The sequence below is a fragment of the Petromyzon marinus genome, chromosome 69, assembly GCF_048934315.1.
Source record: "Petromyzon marinus isolate PM22_M1 ecotype Great Lakes invasive population chromosome 69, UKy_Petmar_22M1.pri1.0, whole genome shotgun sequence".
NCBI classification, from domain to species: domain Eukaryota; kingdom Metazoa; phylum Chordata; class Hyperoartia; order Petromyzontiformes; family Petromyzontidae; genus Petromyzon; species Petromyzon marinus.
In genome coordinates this window covers 8,367,846-8,388,889 of record NC_133735.1, presented here as the reverse complement: position 1 = coordinate 8,388,889, position 21,044 = coordinate 8,367,846, and the positions used below count along the sequence as shown (strand labels likewise).

Genomic DNA, 21,044 nt, shown 5'->3' with positions numbered 1-21,044 from the left:
TGCTGGCCACCCACCCCCTCGCGTGCCGTTCCGGCCTTCATAGGTGCTGCTCGCTAACAGCACCTGCCCCTACAGTCTGTTCAGGCTATACGGGGGATCTTTGTCTTTGTAGGTGCTGCTCGCTAACAGCACTTGCCCCTACAGTCTGTTGAGGCTATACGGGGGATCTTTGTCTTTGATATTTGTTTTGCCTTTGGGGGAGACGGCTGGACGGGCATGGTGCTGGCCACCCAGCAGAGGTTAAGATTTCGACTCCCGCTCACGATCACAACAGCAGCGGGCAGCAATATCTAAGCCTGTCCTGGGCCTCCCCCGAGGTCAACTCCGCCTTAAATTCGTAATCGAGTGCCGTGTGTGAGCATTGCCACGAGGGAGACAAAGACGGTCGGGCGTGGTGCTGGTCACCCACCCCCTCGTGTGCCACAGTGCCGGCCTTCATTAGGTGCTACTCGCTAACAGCACTTGCCCCAACAGTCTGTTGAAGCTGTACACGGGGGACCTCTGTTTCAGTTTCATTTTTATTTATTTTGGTAGAGCCCTGTGAGCCATTCGGCTCTTGAATCGGGTGCAACCGCAACAAACAAAAACCCGTGAACAACAAAACATCTTAAAGCGACGATGTGACTTTGCGCAGACAGAAAATCCAGGGGAAAAAAAACGGCAAAACATTCCAGAAAAAGCCACCGTGTACACCACCAACGCCGTGTGGGAAAAAATCCCAGTGGGATGCAAGTCAAACAACAACCAACAACACCACCAACAACAACCACAAGACAACTTGGATTAAGGCCATCTCGGTCTAACTCCCGTCTTTGGTGGGATTCTCTCCCGGCTAACGCCGATTTCCGTCGCGCACGAAGCCCACATTTTACTGCAATGAATAAAAACCACCCCGCAGATACCACCCGGACTGGCAGAACGGGAGAGTCAAAGGAGCCGCCGGGCGGACGTGGTGCTGGCCCATCCACCACCACCCCCATCCGTGTGCGGGTGATGCAGCCTTTAAAGGCTGCTGCTGCTCGCGAACAAGCACCCCACAGCCCGTTAAACTACTCGACTATTTTAATTTTGCATCATGTTAAGGCTGATGAGCTATGCAGCTCTTGTTTTCAGAAGCGACCAGGGGCCATCCGCAAGTCAAAGCTGCTCAAAGGGCGACGGGTTCCACCTGAAGACGGAAGAAGCTTGTATTGCCTACGAAATGTCGTGATTTAATTAGGTTCCGATTTAAAGCTTTCGTGACTGCAAGGATTCATCTTCTTTGGTTCTTTCGGTAAAGTCACCACCACGTAGAATGAGAATAAAATAATAAATTGGTAAAATAAAATAACGCGATAATAATTCTCACGACGTTTCGGCCACAACACAAGCGGCCTTCATCAGGTGAAGGGGACGAGACAGTCTCGTGAGAATATTATCGCGTTATTTTATTTTATAAATTTATTATTTTATTCTCATTCTACGTGGTGGTGGTGGTGACTTCACCGAAAGAACCAAAGAAGATTAATTTAGTTGTTTTCATTTATTTTATTTTACCTACGTGACTTCAACGATAAAAAAAGAGCACGAATCCTTGCAGTCACGAAAGCTTCAAATCGAGAAATAGTACGTGGTTGTTCGGGGGCGCCCCCCGACAGACTGGTCAAGTAAATTCTTACGATCCACTCGCACAGCATGCGGTGGGGGGGGGGGGCCTTAATCCAGCAGTGTATTTAAGCACAAAAAAAACTACAGTACTAATGTAATTAGAACCGTGTGTGTGTGTGTATGTCCATACGTACGTAACAGATGTGTGTGTGTGTGGTGCACGTGTGTTTTACCGTCAAAAGTATTACTGAAAAGTATTATTGTGGAGTACTGTAAAAGGAAGGCGAACGGCTTTGCTGTATATTCTTGGTTCTTTCGGTAAAGTCACGTAGGTATAAAATAAAAATAAATGACGACGTTTCGGGTGCACACACAAGCGTCCGTCCATGAGGTGGGAAAGCGTGGCCTGCTGCTGAGGCTGAGTGTTTTAAAAAGGTTTTTAAATGGGTGTAGCCCAAGGGTCATAAATAAGTGGCCGGGGCTGGTGACGTTCATGTGAGAAATTAGCGTGACGTTAATGTGAGAAATTAGCATGTGACTGTAAGCTAGGAGAGCGGCCTCCTGGATGAGGGTACAGAAGTGGCTGTGTTAATGTGAGGGATTAGCATGATGTTAATGTGGGAAATTAGAGGACACGGAAGTGGCTGTGTTAATGTGAGGGATTAGCATTATGTTAATGTGGGAAATTAGAGGGCACGGAAGTGGCTGTGTTAATGTGAGAGATTAGCATGATGTTAATGTGAGAAATTAGAGGACATGGAAGTGGCTGTGTTAATGTGAGGGATTAGCATGACGTTAATGTGATGAATTTAGAGGGTTACGGAAGTGGCTGTGTTAATGTGAGGGATTAGCGTGATATTAATGTGAGAAATTAGAGGGCACGGAAGTGGCTGTGTTAATGTGAGGGATTAGCATGATGTTAATGTGAGAAATTAGAGGGCACGGAAGTGGCTGTGTTAATGTGAGGGATTAGCATGACGTTAATGTGAGAAATTAGAGGGCACGGAAGTGGCTGTGTTAATGTGAAGGATTAGCATGACGTTAATGTGATGAATGAGAGGGCACGGAAGTGGCTATGTTAATGTCAGGGATTAGCATGATGTTAATGTGATGAATTTAGAGGGTACAGAAGTGGCTATGTTAATGTGAGGGATTAGCATGATGTTAATGTGATGAATTTAGAGGGCACAGAAGTGGCTGTGTTAATGTGAGGGATTAGCATGATGTTAATGTTGGAAATTAGAGGGCACGGAAGTGGCTGTGTCAATGTGAGGGATTAGCATGATGTTAATGTGAGAAATTAGAGGACACGGAAGTGGCTGTGTTAATGTGAGGGATTAGCGTGATGTTAATGTGAGAAATTAGAGGGCAAGGAAGTGGCTGTGTTAATGTGAAGGATTAGCATGATGTTAATGTGAGAAATTAGAGGACATGGAAGTGGCTGTGTTAATGTGAGGGATTAGCATGACGTTAATGTGATGAATTTAGAGGGTTACGGAAGTGGCTGTGTTAATGTGAGGGATTAGCGTGATATTAATGTGAGAAATTAGAGGGCACGGAAGTGGCTGTGTTAATGTGAGGGATTAGCATGATGTTAATGTGAGAAATTAGAGGGCACGGAAGTGGCTGTGTTAATGTGAGGGATTAGCATGACGTTAATGTGAGAAATTAGAGGGCACGGAAGTGGCTGTGTTAATGTGAAGGATTAGCATGACGTTAATGTGATGAATGAGAGGGCACGGAAGTGGCTATGTTAATGTCAGGGATTAGCATGATGTTAATGTGATGAATTTAGAGGGTACAGAAGTGGCTATGTTAATGTGAGGGATTAGCATGATGTTAATGTGATGAATTTAGAGGGCACAGAAGTGGCTGTGTTAATGTGAGGGATTAGCATGATGTTAATGTGGGAAATTAGAGGGCACGGAAGTGGCTGTGTCAATGTGAGGGATTAGCATGATGTTAATGTGAGAAATTAGAGGACACAGAAGTGGCTGTGTTAATGTGAGGGATTAGCGTGATGTTAATGTGAGAAATTAGAGGGCAAGGAAGTGGCTGTGTTAATGTGAAGGATTAGCATGATGTTAATGTGAGAAATTAGAGGGCACGGAAGCGGCTGTGTTAATGTGAGGGATTAGCATGACGTTAATGTGATGAATTTAGAGGGCACGGAAGTAGCTGTGTTAATGTGAGGGATTAGCATGATGTTAATGTGGGAAATTAGAGGGCACGGAAGTGGCTGTGTTAATGTGAGGGATTAGCATGATGTTAATGTGATGAATTTAGAGGGCACGGAAGTGGCTATGTTAATGTGAGGGATTAGCATGATGTTAATGTGAGAAATTAGAGGGGTGTTAATGTGAGGGCTTAGCATGACGTTAATGTGATGAATTTAGAGGGCACGGAAGTGGCTGTGTTAATGTGAGGGATTAGCATGATGTTAATGTGGGAAATTAGAGGGCACGGAAGTGGCTGTGTTAATGTGAGGGTTTAGCATTATGTTAATGTGAGAAATTAGCATGTAACTGTCGAAAAGAAGCTTCAAATCAAGACTGCCTTATCATTATCATCTCGTGGAAATTACAGACGCATAGACACCCACGGAGATGCACAGAATCACAGTGACACACATAGAAGATGACCCATGGAAACAGAGGACATTGCTATACACAGACATCCTGAGAGATACGTAGAGACCCATTGACTAAACTTAACTCTATATTAGTCTTGGTTCTTTCGGTAAAGTCACCACGTAGAAGGGAAACAATTAAATAATAAAAATATAAAACAATTAAATTCTCACGACGTTTCGACTGCAACACAAGCAATCATCATCAGGTGTGAAAAACCACAACAAGAAATTTTTCTTGTTTTTTAAATTTTATTATTTTAATGTTTCCCTTCTACGTGACTTTACCGAAAGAACCAAGAATATGAATCCCTGCAGTCACGAAAGCTTTAAATCAAAATTTAACTCTTCATTATTACACGCTTTTAATTAATGCACTCTGTCTGCTGTTGCATCCTCAAATCTTGCAACTCAATTTTTACCCACTTCCCAATGTGGTATCGACTGCAAATTTGGTATACTTATGTCATACTGATGACAGTACTATAGTCTGGCATTAAACATTAAAAATATATATTTTTTTAAACGTAATTTTGTATATGTTATGTTTCGGCTTGGGTCTGATTGTCCACGCTCTAACTAACGTTGGCTGTAAATCACCACGGTCCCTTAGGTTGTGGGCAAGCTTCGGGGCCACTTCCTGGAGTCGTGGAGTTCTCACTATTACTAGTGCGGCACATTTCGTTTAAAGCGTGTTTAAAAAAAAACGTATTTTACCAGGTAAGGCCCCACCGCGCTGCATAGCTTTCTTTCAGAAGCGACCCGGGCCATCACAAATGATAGGCTCAAGGAAAAAAATGGCTCATCACGCGGAAATGCAGAGCAGTTGCCAAATACTCTGAACAGCGCGATGTCGATTCTAAATGACGAGGGGAAAACCCGGACAACACGGAGAAAAATCGACGCGACCACCCAGGGGAAGAGAGGCGGAGTGACACAAACTCCAAATAATACACTGTGGGACGCATCGGGGTAGAGATCGAACACACGGCCCTCCTGCATACCAGGCGAGGTAGTTAACATCTCCTAGCCACCGTGGTGATGATGATGATGAGAGAGACGCAAACTCCAAATATACAGCAGCAGGTGTCAGGGTCGGGATAGAAACCACGACCTCCTGCATAGCAGGCAAGGGAGTTAACATCTCCTAGCCACCGTGATGATGATGAGACAAGCAAACTCCAAATATACAGCAGCAGGTGTCAGGGTCGGGATAGAAACCACGACCTCCTGCATACCAGGCGAGGTAGTTAACATCTCCTAGCCACCGTGATGATGATGAGGCAGACAAGCAAACTCCAAATATACAGCAGCAGGCGTCAGGGTCGGGATAGAAACCACGACCTCCTGCATACCAGGCAAGGGAGTTAACATCTCACCACCACGGTGCCAGGTTTATAACACACGGTGGGATCTTTGCGTTGTGTGTGAGGAGTGGTGGCGCAGTGGTTGGTGCACTGCAGGGGACTGGGCCCGGTGACCCGTAACCCATTGACGGTCACGGCGAACATCAGTGGCAGAGCCGAGTGTGGCGTCTGAACTGGTTCTACCACTTTCTTCCACACGACCGCTCGAGTCCATGGGTCTCTCTGTGACGAGTGTATGAGTCTCGGTGAGTCTCTGGATCTCTGCTGTGTGAGTCTATGGGTCTCTACTGTGTGAGTCTGTGGGTCTCTACTGTGTGAGTCTCTGGGTCTCTGATGTGTGAGTCTGTGGGTCTTTGTTGTGTGAGTCTCTGGATCTCTGCTGTGCGAGTCTCTGGGTCTCTGATGTGCGAGTCTCTGGGTCTCTGCTGTGTGAGTCTATGGGTCTCTGCTGTGTGAGTCTGTGGGTCTCTGCTGTGTGAGTCTCTGGGTCTCTGCTGTGTAAGTCTATGGGTCTCTGCTGTGCGAGTCTATAGGTCTCTGCTGTGTGAGTCTATGGGTCTCTGCTGTGAGTCTGTGGGTCTCTGCTGTGTGAGTCTATGGGTCTCTGCTGTGCGAGTCTATAGGTCTCTGCTGTGTGAGTCTATGGGTCTCTGCTGTGCGAGTCTGTGGGTCTCTGCTGTGTGAGTCAATGGGTCTCTGCTGTGCGAGTCTATGGGTCTCTGTGTGTGAGTCTGTGGGTCTCTGCTGTGTGAGTCTATGGATCTCTGCTGTGTGAGTCTCTGGGTCTCTGCTGTGTGAGTCTGTGGGTCTCTGCTGTGTGAGTCTCTGGGTCTCTGCTGTGTGAGTCTATGAGTCTCTGCTGTGTGAGTCTGTGGGTCTCTGCTGTGTGAGTCTCTGGGTCTCTGCTGTGTGAGTCTGTGGGTCTCTGCTGTGTGAGTCTGTGGGTCTCTGCTGTGTGAGTCTATGGGTCTCTGCTGTGTGAGTCTATGGGTCTCTGCTGTGTGAGTCTATGGGTCTCTGCTGTGTGAGTCTGTGGGTATCTGCTGTGTGAGTCTATGGGTCTCTGCTGTGTGAGTCTGTGGGTCTCTGCTGCGTGAGTCTGTGGGTCTCTGCTGTGTGAGTCTATGGGTCTCTGCTGTGTGAGTCTGTGGCTTTCTGCTGTGTGAGTCTATGGGTCTCTGCTGTGTGAGTCTGTGAGTCTCTGCTGTGTGAGTCTGTGGGTCTCTGCTGTGTGAGTCTATGGGTCTCTGCTGTGTGAGTCTATGGGTCTCTGCTGTGTGAGTCTATGGGTCTCTGCTGTGTGAGTCTATGGGTCTCTGCTGTGTGAGTCTGTGGGTCTCTGCTGTGTGAGTCTATGGGTCTCTGCTGTGTGAGTCTTTGGGTCTCTGTTGTGAGTCTGTGGGTCTCTGCTGTGTGAGTCTGTGGGTCTCTGCTGTGTGAGTCTGTGGGTCTCTGCTGTGTGAGTCTATGGGTCTCTGCTGTGTGAGTCTTTGGGTCTCTGCTGTGAGTCTGTGGGTCTCTGCTGTGTGAGTCTATGGGTCTCTGCTGTGTGAGTCTATGGGCTCTGCTGTGTGAGTCTATGGGTCTCTGTTGTGAGTCTGTGGGTCTCTGCTGTGTGAGTCTGTGGGTCTCTGTTGTGAGTCTGTGGGTCTCTGCTGTGTGAGTCTATGGGTCTCTGTTGTGAGTCTGTGGGTCTCTGCTGTGTGAGTCTGTGGGTCTCTGTTGTGCGAGTCTGTGGCTCTCTGCTGTGTGAGTCTATGGGTCTCTGCTGTGCGAGTCTGTGGCTCTCTGCTGTGTGGGTCTAAGGGCCTCTGCGGGTTTTTATTCATTACAGTAATGGCTTCGTGTGTGACAGAAATCTGTGGAAGCTGCAAGAAAGCCCCACCAAACCCCAAAGCTCCCCCTAGGCAGCATTACCACACTACTGGGCCAAGTGATGTTAGCGAGCACCTATAAAGGCCAGCACTGTGTGGCACGCTGGGGGGTGGGATGGCCAGCACCACGCCCGGCCGCCTTTGTCTCCCCAGCGGCGATGCTAACGCGCCGCACTCACTTTGAGGCCGAGTCGACCCAGGGAAAAGCCCAGGACCGGTTCAGATAAACTCAGGTCGTCGGCTTCCTTGTGCACACTATTCGCAGCTTCCGCGCCGACGGATCCACCATTCCCAATCGCCATTAAACATCCACTCGTACACTCCGTCTGCACAATGCACACGCGTGCCAGCCTCGTCATATCCACCGCCGTACGAGGGACTGCCCCAGCGGCACTGTCAGTCTCGTGGAGGTAAAATGACCATAGTTCACCACTCTGGCCATCACGCACAGCGGGGGCGGGGTACGTGAATACGTGGAGCGGGAGCATAGTAGTAGAGTACAACAATGCCACTGCATTGTCCTGCACCGTCCACCTATCGCAGCCGTAGCAAAACCTATAGCACCTGTTATGCACCCGCGGTATAAACAAACCAGGAGGGTGGAAAAACAGAAAATTATGAAAAACTGATAAATTTTTCATTCAGGTAGAACTACATTTGAGAGAGAGAAAAAACAGACACGAAGACACACAGACACACAAGCAGAGAGAGACACACAGAGAGAGACACACAAGCAGAGAGAGAACACAGACACACAGAGCGAGACACACAGAGGCACAGAGAGAGACAGAGAGAGAGACAGAGAGAGACACACAGAGACACAGAGAGAGACAGAGAGAGAGACACACAACATAGACACACACAGAGACACACACAGAGACAGAGACAGAGAGACACACAGAGAGGGACACACAGAGACACACACAGACACACACAGAGACACACACAGAGACACAGAGAGAGACACAGAGAGACACACAGAGACACACACCCAGAGACACACACAGAGACACAAAGAGAGACACACAGAGACACACACAGAGACACACACAGAGAGAGGCACACAGAGAGAGACACAGAGACACACACAGAGACACACACAGAGACACAGGGAGACACACAGAGAGCGAGACACACAACATAGACACACAGAGACACACACAGAGACACAGAGAGAGACACACAGGGAGACACACAGGGAGACACACAGAGAGCGAGACACACAACATAGACACACACATAGACACATAGAGACACAGAGACACACAGAGAGACACACACAGAGAGAGACACAGGGAGACACACAGAGAGCGAGACACACAACATAGACACACACAGAGACACAGAGACACACAGAGAGAGACACAGAGACACACACAGAGAGAGACACAGGGAGACACACAGAGAGCGAGACACACAACATAGACACACACATAGACACATACAGAGACACACACAGAGACACAGAGAGACACACACAGAGACACAGAGAGAGACACACAGGGAGACACACAGGGAGACACAGAGAGCGAGACACACAACATAGACACACACATAGACACAGAGACACAGAGACACACAGAGAGACACACACAGAGAGAGACACAGGGAGACACACAGAGAGCGAGACACACAACATAGACACACACAGAGACACAGAGACACACAGAGAGAGACACAGAGACACACACAGAGAGAGACACAGGGAGACACACAGAGAGCGAGACACACAACATAGACACACACATAGACACATACAGAGACACACACAGAGACACAGAGAGAGACACAGAGAGAGACACACAGAGAGACACACAGAGAGACACACACAGAGACACAGAGAGACACACAGAGAGACACACACAGAGAGACACAGGGAGACACACAGAGAGCGAGACACACAACATAGACACACCTGATGACGATCGCTTGTGTTGAAATCGAAACGTCGTATTCTATTACTTAGATGATTTTATTTCTACGCGACTTCACCAAAAGAGCCAACGAGTCATCCCTGCAGTCACGAAAGCTTCAAATAAAACCTGAACGTGCTCAAGCAAACTGAGTCCACCGACGGCTCCATTCAATAATTAATTAGCGTACCTGGGGGGGGTCAGACATTTGTGACGATGTGTGACGAGCGGGCGGGGGGGGGGGTTTGAGAAGTGTGACGTCACGTACAAATGCGCAACTTTAAATAAATATAGAATTGTTATAACACTAATTGTCATAAAAGCACTCCTACAACATCAGGGTGCAGCGCCACATTAAATACGCACTACAATGACAATAGTTTAAATCGATTTGAAGCACGTTTTTATTTTCAAAATGGAAATATGGTTTTGGAAATTTGCCATGTGGTTACTTTCCAGACTGCTGTACACAATGCAACAATTATAAAAATACACTTTAGTTTTTTTTGGGGGGGGGCTCAATAATGCATAGATTTTTTTGCACGCTAAGTGAGCCGTGACGTCAAATCTGTCACGTGACCCGCGCGTGTGGAAGCGTAACGCATTGTAGCGTAGCGGTTAGCGCACTGTCTGTGTGTGTATCTGTCTGTGTGTGTATGTGTGTCTGTGTGTATCTGTGTGTGTATATCTGTATGTGTGTGTATCTGTGTGTGTGTATCTGTGCGCGTGTATCTGTGCGCGTGTATCTGTGCGCGTGTATCTGTGCGCGTGTATCTGTGCGCGTGTATCTGTGCGCGTGTATCTGTGCGCGTGTATCTGTGCGCGTGTATCTGTGCGCGTGTATCTGTGCGCGTGTACCTGTGCGCGTGTACCTGTGCGCGTGTACCTGTGTGTGTGTGTATCTGTGTGTGTGTATGTGTGTGTGTATCTGTGTGTGTGGGGGAGCAGTAGCGGTAGCGGTTAGCGCTACGCCGCGCTACGAACCCGGCGACCCGAGTTCGATTCCCGCTCACGGCCACCACCGGTGACGATTATTTGAACCGGTCCTGGGCACTCCCCTAGGTCGACTCGGCCTCAAACGAGAAACTGCTGCGGTGTGTAGTGAACATCGCCACTGGGGAGACAAAGGCGGCCGCGCGTGGTGGATCAAAGTCCCGGGGCGAAGCCGGGTAGTACAGCTAGTCGTATAATATATATTGCCAATATAAAAAAAATAATTGCTATGCTATGTAAATAAAAAAACAACAATTTCCTAAAGCTTGCCCACAATATATGGGACCTGTCTTCATGTAAATCAATGCATAGATTTCTGTTTATGTGATTGTGGTTATGGTTGTACTTAATCATCCCTAATCTCTGCCATTACATACAATGAAACAATGGTAAAAACAAAAGTCGAAACAGGGCAATGTAAATACGACACGCTATTAGACATTATTAAGTCCATCCCATGTTGTTAGTGAATTTGTTTATATTTTAGGCAGGAAATTAGTTTTTTTTTTTCAAATTTTCTTGCTGTGGTTTTCACACCTGATGACGACTGCTTGTGTTGCAGTCGAAACGTCGTGAGGATTTCATTGTTTTATGTTTTTATTATTTTATTGCTTCCTCTTCTACGTGGTGGTGGTGACTTTACCGAAAGAACCAAGAATATGAATCCCTGCAGTCACGAAAGCTTTCAATCAAAATTTAAAGGAAATTCGTTTTCAAATTTAGATTTTCTTCTGGGGGGGGGGCGGAACACCCCCAGACCCCCTGGAAGATTTTTGTCCCATCCCAATGTTGAAGACTCCATGGGCCTTGAATCGGGGGTAGTGTGTAGGGTGCCACACGAGTGACACCTCACCCACAGCCCTACCTCGCTAGGTAAAGTCGTCTCGCCTGACAAGCTGAAGACACTCAACTACGGCCCATTTGAAGGCCAACGAAGACAAATTCTTATCGAGGCTTCACATACAAACACACACACACACCACCTCCCACCACGTTTCCTATCCTCCATATCATTTGGTTCTTTCGGCGAAGTCACGTAGGTAGGAATAATATAAAATATGTTCTTTCCACCCACGTGGCTTTACCGAAAGAACCAAAGATTATGATGGATTCCTAGCGGCCACGGAATCTTCAAATCAAGATTGAACCGCCTCTACGTGGAGGATTTTCCACCACAACTATTGCATCTTTTCCCACGTTGCGCTCGAAACGTCGTGATGTATTATTATTATTTTTTGATTTCTACCCACGTTTACTTTACCGAAATAACCAAAGTGTGCGATGGATTCCTGCGGTCACGAAAGCTTCGAATGAAGATTAGACACCCCTCCCCACCACCACCAACACCACCACCCCCACCAAATACGCAAGCGTACGAATTTAAGTTAACCTACCTCGCCCCCTATCCATGCGTAACGTACTTAATGGACGGCCCCCACTAAGTACGGTGACGTTTCGCTGGCACGTAAATTATACAATTACATCAATCGGCTTTCGCGATCAATAATGATCCAACAATATGGGTGCTTCGGGTTAGGTCGCCTGAAGTAGCTGGTTGTAACTGCTGGCGAAACGTCGAATTAGCAGAGTCGGGTGGCGGCGGCTTTCACGACACAACATTTATATGTCCTGCAGAAGCTAGTGGTAATCGCTGGCGAAACGTCGTACCTTAGATGGTAAATGTTACGTGGATTTTCTCTACAACGCACCACCAGTTACCTGACGAAGCTAGCGGCAATCGCTGGCGAAACGTCGTACCTTAGATGGTAAATGTTGAGTGGATTTTCTCTACAACACACCACCAGTTACCTGAAGAAGCTAGCGGTAATTGCTGGCGAAACGTCGAATTAGCAGAGTCGGGTGGCGGCGGCTTTCACGACACATTTATATTTCCTGATGAAGCTAGTGGTACTTGCTGGCGAAACGTCGAATTAGCAGAGTCGGGTGGTGGCGACTTTCACGACAACATTTATATGTCCTGCCGAAGCTAGCGGCAATCGCTGGCGAAACGTCGTACTTTCGATGGTAAATGTTGAGTGGATTTTCTCTCCAACGCACCACCAGTTACCTGACGAAGCTAGCGGCAATCGCTGGCGAAACGTCGTACCTTAGATGGTAAATGTTGCGTGGATTTTCTCTCCAACGCACCACCAGTTACCTGACGAAGCTAGCGGCAATCGCTGGCGAAACGTCGTACCTTAGATGGTAAATGTTGCGTGGATTTTCTCTCCAACGCACCACCAGTTACCTGACGAAGCTAGCGGCAATCGCTGGCGAAACGTCGTACCTTAGATGGTAAATGTTGCGTGGATTTTCTCTCCAACGCACCACCAGTTACCTAACGAAGCTAGCGGCAATCGCTGGCGAAACGTCGTACCTTAGATGGTAAATGTTGCGTGGATTTTCTCTCCAACGCACCACCAGTTACCTGACGAAGCTAGCGGCAATCGCTGGCGAAACGTCGTACCTTAGATGGTAAATGTTGCGTGGATTTTCTCTCCCACACAAGTTTCATAACGAATTTGGCACGTTCTGTTAACGCGACAAACCTTAACAGAAATTAGCAGAGTCGGGTGGCGGGTAGGCCGTTCACGACAACATTTACTTACGCCCCTCACAAAAGAAATAACAAAATTATGGGATCTTAACACCTGTTCTATTAACGATATACCCCGTCGTTTAACAGGGACGTCATTGTAAACAAAAAAAATCAAAAACCCGACGCCTCAGGCGATATAGAAACAACGTGAATACGACAACACTCACCCGGACCGCCCTCCTCAGATGCCGCAGAGATTCGCCTGAGGTAAAATAATAATAATTATAATTGTATTTGTATTATATTGAATTTTATTTGTCTTTAAAAAAATATATTGTTTATAAACAAACAAAAAAACAGGTGTTAAAACAGCGGCGCCCGCCTTTAACCGAAGCAAAAAAACGAGCGAAGTTCGCTCGTTACTTATTATATTTTAAAAAAAATTAGTGCGTGAGTTTACGTTTAAATAAGACGGTTTTTAATGTGTTTGTTAATATCGCGTTCGTTAAATAGCAACGCAAAAAAAATCAACGGCCAGCAGCCCACCAGCGCCCCGGGTCGCGCCGCTTTAAGGTGGGGCCCGCAGTGGTGGGGGAGGGGACGTCACGTGACAACGCGAGGAGGGGTGGAAGTGACGTCAACCGGTTAAAGCACCCCCCCCCCCGCATCTCCCGCCAAGCGGACATCTTTAGGTGGGGAAGGGAGAAGGCGGCCATCTTAGGTAAGGGGCGGGTCGATTGTCACCCATAGGTTTAAGGCCCGCAGTGGTGGGGGAGGGGACGTCACGTGACAACGCGAGGAGGGGTGGAAGTGACGTCAACCGGTTAAAGCAACCCCCCCCCCCCATTTACCCCCCGCATCTCCCGCCAAGCGGACATCTTTAGGTGGGGAAGGGAGAAGGCGGCCATCTTAGGTAAGGGGCGGGTCGGTTGTCATCCATAAGTTTAAGGCCCGCAGTGGTGGGGGAGGGGACGTCACGTGACAACGCGAGGAGGGGTGGAAGTGACGTCAACCGGTTAAAGCAACCCCCCCCCCCCCCCATTTACCCCCCGCATCTCCCGCCAAGCGAACATGTTTAGGTGGGGAAGGGAGAAGGCGGCCATCTTAGGTAAGGGGCGGGTCGGTTGTCACCCATAGGTTTAAGGCCCGCAGTGGTGGGGGAGGGGACGTCACGTGACAACGCGAGGAGGGGTGGAAGTGACGTCAACCGGTTAAAGCCCTGACCCCCCCCCCGCATCTCCCGCGAAGCGGACATCTTAGGTGGGGAAGGGAGAAGGCGGACATCTTAGGTAAGGGGCGGGTCGGTTGTCACCCATAGGCTTAAGGCCCGCAGTGGTGGGGGAGGGGACGTCACGTGACAGCACGAGGAGGGGTGGAAGTGACGTCAATAAGTTAAAGCCCTGACCCCCCCCCGCATCTCTCGCGAAGCGGACATCTTAGGTGGGGAAGGGAGAAGGCGGACATCTTACGCAAGGGGGGGAGGTTGTCACCTTAAGCGGGGCCCGCAGTGGTGTGTGGGAGGGGGGCATCACCTGACCCTCGGCTGGTGGGGAGTGACGTCAACCGGTCAAAGCCTCCCTTCCCCCCCAACCAGACATCTTAGGTGGGGAACTGAGAAGGCATTGGCAAATGTTTTACTGCAAATATAAGAATAGGCGGCCGACTTACGGGGGTTGATTGGATCGGTAGGGGTTGAGGGCATCGGAAAACATCGTTTTCTGTAATTGTAGGGGAAGGCGACCATCTTCGTCGCCCGGTGAAGCTGGTTGCCATCACCAGCGAAACGTCATGCTCAAAATTGTAAATGTTGTGGGTTTACGTCCCAGCACACCGGTGCGCCGAAGCAGTAACTCATTGGCACCCTTTGTTTACGTGACAAACCTTACTAATTGGTGCTTTAACCCAAAACAAAAAATATTTATTTTGGATCTTTGTGCAGGGGTAGGACATTAATTGTAGAGGGAGGTAGCCATCTTGCGTGGGGGGAGGCGGCCATCTTGCGTGGGGGAAGGCAACCATCTTCTACCCCGTAGTGTAAACAAGTGCCATTGCCCGAAACGTCGCCTGTTAAATATATATTCATTGCCTTTCAACGCTCCACACAAAGACAAAGATGCCCCGCACAGCCCTTTAATAGACTGTTAGTGCAAGCGAGCAGCACCCGATGGCGCACACACGATTAAAGACAAAGATCCCCCGTGTAGCCTGCACAGACGTGTAAGGGGCAAGTGACGTTAGCGAGCAGCACCTATGAAGACTACCGGCACTTGTGGGCACACGAGAGGGTGGGTGGCCAGCACCACCACGCCCGGCCGCCTTTCTCTCCCCCAGCGACGAAGTTTACTGCACACCGCACCGGGTTATCATTTGAGGCCGAGTCTACCTAGTAGCGCAAGGTTGGCTCAGGACCGGTTCAGACGATCGTCACCTGGTAGGTGTTGGTGGTGGCCGCGAGCGGGAAATGGAACATGGGTCGTAGCCGGGATCGTAGCGCTAACCGCTGCACCACCGCTCCACTCCACACAATGACGTCACGCGATTTTGGACGATTTTTGACCCCTCGTCACACGGCGTTACAAAAAACCCCCTCAAATATGACGTCACAAAGCTCTGCCCCTCCCCACCCCCAAAACAATATTTACATTTTGAAAATAAAACCTGCTTCAAATCGATTTAAACTATTGTCATTGTAGTGCGTATTTAATGTGGCGCTGCACTCTGATGTTGTAGGAGCGTTGTTATAATAATTAATGTTGTTATAACAATAAGTGTCATAACAATTCTATATTTATTTAAAGTTGCGCATTTTGATGTGACGTCACATTTCTCAAACCCTCCCCCCCGCTCGTCACACATCGTCACAAATGTCTGACCCCCCCCTCCACCTAGGTGCGTGACGTCACTTATGGACGGCCCCTTACCCACCCGCGCACACAAAGCGTGGGCGGTACTAACCACCACGCCCCTCCCCCACATGGAAAGTGGGCGGGGCAGAGTGGTGGGGGGGAGGGGAGGCGTGGCAGAACTCGGGGGGAGGGGGCGTGGCACCACAACTCGGGGGGAGGGGGCGTGTCCGTTTGACGCGAAGCCTCATTTGCATGACGGTGACGTCACACCACCGCAATCCACTTTCAGGATTAATTAATTAGATGCCGGGAGGGGTGAAAATGTTTTTAATTAATTAGAGCGTCCTGATCAATGGTTTCCCGTTACGACGACGCGAAGGAGGGGTGGGGGGAGGGTCTCTTTACATATTCTTAGTTCTTTCGGTAAAGTCACGTTGAAAGGGAAACAATAAAATAATAAAAATATAATAAAATATATAACACAAACGGTAATCATCACCTGATGACGACCGTTTGTGTTATGGTCGAAACGTCGTGAGAATTTTTTGTATTGTGTTTTTTATATATTTTTTATTATTTTATTGTTTCCCTTTCAACGTGATGACTTTACCGAAAGAGCTGAGAATATAAATAAAAAAATATATATAAAAAACACAATACAAAAAATTCTCACGACGTTTCGACCGTAACACAAACAGCCATCATCAGGTGTGAAAAAACCCACGGCAAGAACCATTTGAAAGAAGTGGCGATTTGTATTTATTTATTTACTTTCAAACGCTGTTCGTATTTGCTTATTAATTTTTATGCGGTGTTTGCGTTTATTTAGTTATTTATTTTAAAAAAACGTTAGCGCCACGGATAGTGATTTACATGTTACTTATATAGTTTATTGTAACAAAAAAAATTCGGTCACAGTCCCTATGATCACCGTTGCAATTACGGCTTTAATTTTTTTGGGTGATTTCGAAAACGTGTTTTTTGGGGGGGTTTGGACACGTTTGTGTTTGTTGTAGCACGGAGTTAGACTGACGGCCTTGATCTAAGTTTTCTTGTGGTTGTTGTTGTTGTTTGACTTTGCATCCCACTGGGGATTTTTCGCACACAGCGTTGGTGGTATACACCGTGACTTTTTTCGGGAATATTTTTGCCGGTTTTTTTTGCACGGATTCTTCTTCTGTTTGCGCGAAGTCACGCGTAGTCACTTTAAGATGTTTCTCTTTTCGATTTAAAGCTTTCGTGACTGCAAGGATTCATCTTTTTCTTTGGTTCTTTCGGTAAAGTCACCACCACCACGTAGAATGAGAATAAATTAATAAATTCTCACGACGTTTTCGGCCACAACTTGCTTGTGTTGTGGCCGAAAACGTCGTGAGAATGTTATCGTGTTATTTTATTCTATCAATTTATTATTTTATTCTCATTCTACGTGGTGGTGGTGACTTTACCGAAAGAATCAAAGGAGATGTTTATCTCGTTCGTGTTTTTTGTTGTTGTGTGTGGTTGCACTCCGATTCAAGAGCCGAATGGCTCACAGGACTCGATACCAAAATCAATAAAACTGAACTGATGTTACTCTTTGGTTCTATTCGGTAAAGTCACGTAGGTAAAAAAAATATATAAAACAACAAAAATCACGACGTTTCGGCCACGACACAAGCGGCCTTCATCAGCCTGATCCCTTCACCTGATGAAGGCCACTTGTGTTGTGGCCGAAACGTCGTGATTTTTTGCTGTTTTATTTTTTACCTACGTGACTTTACCGAATAGAACCAAAGAGTATGGATCGTTGCAGTCACGAAAGCTTCAAATCTAGAAATTGAACTGTTACGGGGGGGACAATTTTGATCGATCGATCACTGGGGAGACAAAGGCGGCCGGGCGTGGTGCTGGCCGCCCCCGTAGGGGCAAACTCGCTTGCAGCACTTGCCCCTACGAACAGCCTTAGGTTACAGGCTACACGGGAGATCTTTTGATTTAAAGCTTTCGTGACTGCAAGGATTCATCTTCTTTGGTTCTTTCGGTAAAGTCACCACCACGTGGAATGAGAATAAAATAATACATTGATAAATTGATAAAATAAAATAACACAATACAAATTCTCACGACGTTTCGGCCACAACACAAGCGGCCTTCATCAGGTGAAGGGACGAGACTGTCTGGAGGACAGCGCTGGAGTGAACACAGCCAAGCTCAGACCGCGACCTTTAAGCTGTGTGAGAAGAAACAGAGCGCCTTGACAAAGGAATTAGCATAGAATTTAGCATTTAATTGTCGGACTTAGCATGATGAACGGTGTAAAGATCCCCCGTGTACACGGGGGATCTTTGTCTTTGTTTTGGCCTTGAAATTAAATATATATCATAGGCGACGTTTCAGGCAATGGACTAAAAAAATCCGCCTGCTGTAGTTTTTTCACCCGAAGATGATCGCTTGTGCTGCGATCTAAACGTCGTGCTATTGTTATGATTATGTGTATTATTTTTATTTTCATTTGTATTATTGTTAGTTTGTTATTATTATTATTTTTTCTATGTGGCTTTACTGAAAGACCCAAAGAATATGAACACAATGCGTCACTTTAATTAAATCCCTCACCACACGCACCACCCGCGCCACTCTGAAGCGGCGACCACCACCACCACCACCGCCGCCACCGCCTGCCCAACCCACGTGTTTCAATGGGTCCACCACAGTTCAACGTCTGTGCTCATCAGCAGGCAATGTGTGTCTCCGACACGGCTATCGTGAACCCCCTGATAGAGAGAGAAACCCAGACCCAGGGCTCGAACCCAGACTCTCAGTGTCTCAGACACGGCTATCGTGAACCCCCTGATAGAGAGAGAAACCCAGATCCAGGGCTTGAACCCAGGTCTCAGTGTCTCTGACACGGCCATCGTGAACCCCCTGAGAGAGACACCCAGACCCAGGGCTTGAACCCAGGTCTCAGTGTCTCCGACACGGCCATCGTGAACCCCGAGAGAGACACCCAGAGCCAGGGCTTGAACCTAGTCTCTCAGTGTCTCTGACACGGCCATCGTGAACCCCCTGAGAGACACCCAGACCCAGGGCTTGAACCCAAGTCTCATTGTCTCTGACACGGCCATCGTGAACCCCCTGCGAGAGAGATACCCAGACCCAGGGCTTGAACCCAGGTCTCAGTGTCTCTGACACGGCCATCGTGAACCCCCTGAGAGACACCCAGACCCAGGGCTTGAACCCAGGTCTCAGTGTCTCTGACACGGCCATCGTGAACCCCCTGAGACAGACACCCAGTCCCAGGGCTTGAACCCAGGCTCTCAGTGTCTCAGACATGGCCATTATGAACCCTCTGAGAGAAACCCAGACCCAGGGCTCGAACCCAGGTCTCAGTGTCTCTGACACGGCCACCGTGAGAAACGCAGACTCCAAATCTACAGCAGCAGCAGCAGGCGTCGTCAGGGTCGGGATGGAACCCACGACCTCCTGCAGACCAGGCGAGGTAGTCAACATCTCATAGCCACCGTGATGATGAGAGCGAGACACAGACTCCACATCTACAGCAGGCATCGTCAGTATCGAGATGGAACCCACGACCTCCTGCAGACCAGGCGAGGTAGTTAAGATCTCATAACCACCGTGATGATGATGAGAGCGAGACGCAGACTCCACATCTACAGCAGGCATCGTCAGTATCGAGATGGAACCCACGACCTCCTGCGTACCAGGCGAGGTAGTCAACATCTCATAGCCACCGTGATGATGAGAGAGAGCGAGACGCAGACTCCACATCTACAGCAGCAGCAGGCATCGTCAGTATCGAGATGGAACTCACGATCTCACACAGCAGAGACCCATAGACTCACACAGCAGAGACCCATAGACTCACACAGCAGAGACCCATAGACTCACACAGCAGACACCCACAGACTCACACAGCAGAGACCCACATACTCACACAGCAGAGACCCAAATACTCACACAGCAGAGACCCATAGACTCACACAGCAGAGACCCATAGACTCACAGAGACCCATAGACTCACACAGCAGAGACCCATAGACTCACACAACAGACACCCATAGACTCACACAGCAGAGACCCATAGACTTACACAACAGACACCCATAGACTCATCACACAGCAGACACCCATAGTTTTCTACGTACGATGCGAAAGAAGTTAAACACACATACGTACATTTTATTATGCACAGCCATTGTGTTGTGTGCTTGCCCTGTGCGTTTGTGCGTCACAAACTGGGAAGACAAAGGCGGCTGGGAGTGGCGATGGCCACCCACCCCATCGTGTGCCACAGTGCCGGCCTTCACAGGTGCTACTCGCTAACAGCACTTGCCCCAACAGTCTGTTGAGGCTATACGGGGGATCTGCGTCTTTTGTGCCCGCCAGCATGGGAGTCTATCTGTGTGTGTGTCTATCTGTGTGTGTGTGTCTATCTGTGTGTCTATCTGTGTGTGTGTCTATCTGTGTGTGTGCCTGCCAGCATGGGAGTCTATCTGTGTGTGTGTCTATCTGTGTGTGTGTCTATCTGTGTGTGTGCCTGCCAGCATGGGAGTCTATCTGTGTGTCTATCTGTGTGTGTGTCTATCTGTGTGTGTGCCTGCCAGCATGGGAGTCTATCTGTGTGTGTGTCTATCTGTGTGTGTGTCTATCTGTGTGTCTATCTGTGTGTGTGTCTATCTGTGTGTGTGCCTGCCAGCATGGGAGTCTATCTGTGTGTGTGTGTGTCTATCTGTGTGTGTCTATCTGTGTGTGTGCCTGCCAGCATGGGAGTCTATCTGTGTGTGTGTCTATCTGTGTGTGTGTGTATCTGTGTGTGTGTCTATCTGTGTGTGTGCCTGCCAGCATGGGAGTCTATCTGTGTGTGTGTCTATCTGTGTGTCTATCTGTGTGTGTGTCTATCTGTGTGTGTGCCTGCCAGCATGGGAGTCTATCTGTGTCTGTGTGTGTGTCTATCTGTGTGTGTCTATCTGTGTGTGTCTATCTGTGTCTGTGTGTCTATCTGTGTCTGTGTGTGTCTATCTGTGTGTGTCTATCTGTGTGTGTGTATATCTGTGTGTGTCTATCTGTGTGTGTCTATCTGTGTGTGTGCCTGCCAGCATGGGGGTCTGTGTGTGTGTGTCTATCTGTGTGTGTCTATCTGTGTGTGTGTCTATCTGTGTCTATCTGTGTGTGTCTATCTGTGTGTGTGCCTGTCAGCATGGGAGTCTATCTGTGTGTGTGTCTATCTGTGTGTGCTTGCCAGCATGCGTGCGTGTGCCTGGCAGTGCGTGTCTGTCTGTGTGTCTATCTGTGT

General features: G+C 48.3%; 2 protein-coding genes across 4 annotated transcripts in view; both read right to left on the bottom strand.

Annotated features, from left to right (window-relative positions):
* The window catches only part of LOC142906713 (protein NDRG3-like), an 82,754-nt gene extending 69,247 nt beyond the window's left edge, over positions 1 to 13,507 (bottom strand). The window contains exons 1-2 of one of the 2 annotated variants that reach the window (XM_076055079.1): positions 13,449 to 13,507; positions 13,130 to 13,164 (exon numbers count right to left, since the gene is read on the bottom strand). The gene's annotated coding sequence lies outside the window, so the exon portion shown is untranslated. Of the gene's footprint in view, positions 1 to 13,129 lie in introns of both variants that reach the window. The other variant, XM_076055078.1, reaches the window with a different exon arrangement.
* A 6,374-nt stretch (positions 13,508 to 19,881) lies between these two features.
* The window catches only part of LOC142906715 (large ribosomal subunit protein mL52-like), a 13,265-nt gene continuing 12,102 nt past the window's right edge, over positions 19,882 to 21,044 (bottom strand). For both annotated transcript variants that reach the window (XM_076055083.1, XM_076055082.1), the window contains exon 5: positions 19,882 to 21,044. This exon is cut by the window's right edge and continues 1,123 nt beyond it. The gene's annotated coding sequence lies outside the window, so the exon portion shown is untranslated.